Below are 2,004 nucleotides of genomic sequence, written 5' to 3'. Positions count from 1 at the left end.
GTGTGAAAGGTCTCGGGTTCAAGCCCCGGCGCCTACATGTTTTGTGGTCAGTGCATGGTAAGTGCTGGTCGCGGCGAACCTAAAGGCACGCAAGAAGTTTCAAAACCAGCGTCACAGACTGATATGATGTGTACTGACATAAGGAGAGCAAGATGTAAGTGTGGGGACCGGCTGTTATCGAGGTGTCATCGAGTGCAGATCTGTCTAAGGTATCAAGGCTTAACGTCATTGAAGTCTAGTGAGTGGACAACACGTTCGTCATACTCAGAGCGATGTCCGAACTCTATTTTCGACGTTATGCGTGCCACTTTCATTGTGGCCAACTACGATTCGATACAGAATGCACGAAACCTGAAAGACACCCTCACTGATACATAGAGAGTAGGATTTGTCTGCGGAATAATGGGAGTGCAAGGGTCTGTGACGTTGATATGGCTGTATGTAGCACTATTAGTCACAGGGGGGGTGGGCGTAGCTCAGGTGGTAGAGCGCTCGGTTGTCGTCCGAGGGGTACTGGGATCGATACCCAGCGCCTCCAGAATTTTTAACACACCTACATTCGCACCTTGCCATGCAAGTGGAATAATTCACAACTAGCAGAGGTGTCTAGGCAGATACAAGCGAACGATTAGCATCCACAATTGGCAAGCGTGCTTTTATTCGTGCGCAGGAAGCACCCTCCTCCCACACCTACACTTAATTTAGAAACAGTACAAGTGTTCCCATAATATTCTCAAGCCTACGTCGGAAAGATATGCCTTTTGCCGAGTTCACGTAAATCCCACTGCACGTTCCCATTCTTTGCGTGCAGTCGGCTGCTACTGGTGTTGCTGGTTATGACTGCTGATAACAGATGCCGTAGCAATCAATTCATGGAGTGAATTGTATGTTTTGAGATAGTCTGTCTCTGACAAGCAAGCGCAGGTGATATAGGTGCGAACACAGGAAGCTTGCAGCCCCTCGCTGCCTGCAGACACAGAGCAGCCACACTGAGAGAGCGGCCTAAGCCGTAGGCGAAATGTGCTCATTCGCTTTGGTGCGACGTGGAACTATAAATAAGGCTGCCACTAGCGTGAGCGTCGTGTAAAGTCGGTAAAGTCGACTGCATGGGTGATTGCCAAGTTTGGGGAGCGTTTCGGAGTATGATCAGTGCAATGGAGACGCGGAAACTTGTTGTGGCCCAGTGTTTTGCAGTTGGACGACAAGAGTGGTACACAGTAGCAAAGAGCGAGGCACTGAGATGGCATGAACAATGGAGTGCACAATGGGGCTCGAGATGTGCTTGTTATCTCAGGTGCTGTGTGATTGTCGACAAGGAGTGAAATGGACCAATTTGTGACCGCCCTTTCAATTTAAGACGTTAAAAACAGACGGAATTTGCATTCGTAATACCAGAGCATCGAAACTACTTGGAACTCTTGTGTATATGAACGTGTCCGCGCCTTTGTACTCTGGTACCTTCGCCGCTACAAACCAACCAACCATCGTGTCCGTGCACATCAGAGTCGCAAAGAATGGAGAATAGGCAGGCTTTGTCGTGTGTGCAGCCGTAGCTCAGTTGGCAGATCGTTCGCTTAGTGTGTGAAAGGTCTCGGGTTCAAGCCCCGGCGCCTACATGTTTTGTGGTCAGTGCATGGTAAGTGCTGGTCGCGGCGAACCTAAAGGCACGCAAGAAGTTGCAAAACCAGCGTCACAGACTGATATGATGTGTACTGACATAAGGAGAGCAAGATGTAAGTGTGGGGACCGGCTGTTATCGAGGTGTCATCGAGTGCAGATCTGTCTAAGGTATCAAGGCTTAACGTCATTGAAGTCTAGAGAGTGGACAACACGTTCGTCATACTCAGAGCGATGTCCGAACTCTATTTTCGACGTTATGCGTGCCACTTTCATTGTGGCCAACTACGATTCGATACAGAATGCACGAAACCTGAAAGACACCCTCACTGATACATAGAGAGTAGGATTTGTCTGCGGAATAATGGGAGTGCAAGGGTCTGTGAC

The 2,004-nt window shown here is 49.1% G+C and overlaps 1 non-coding gene across 1 annotated transcript; it reads left to right on the top strand.

Moving 5' to 3' along the window:
• The first annotated feature begins 464 nt into the window (after window positions 1-464).
• On the top strand, window positions 465-538 carry Trnad-guc (transfer RNA aspartic acid (anticodon GUC)). The gene has a single exon. It is a non-coding gene; the product is annotated as a tRNA-Asp (tRNA).
• The last annotated feature ends 1,466 nt before the right edge of the window (window positions 539-2,004 follow it).

This window comes from Schistocerca gregaria, chromosome 9, assembly GCF_023897955.1.
Source record: "Schistocerca gregaria isolate iqSchGreg1 chromosome 9, iqSchGreg1.2, whole genome shotgun sequence".
NCBI classification, from domain to species: Eukaryota; Metazoa; Arthropoda; class Insecta; order Orthoptera; family Acrididae; genus Schistocerca; species Schistocerca gregaria.
The sequence above is the reverse complement of the archived record's forward strand: the minus strand, read 5'-3'. Positions and strand labels throughout refer to the sequence as shown.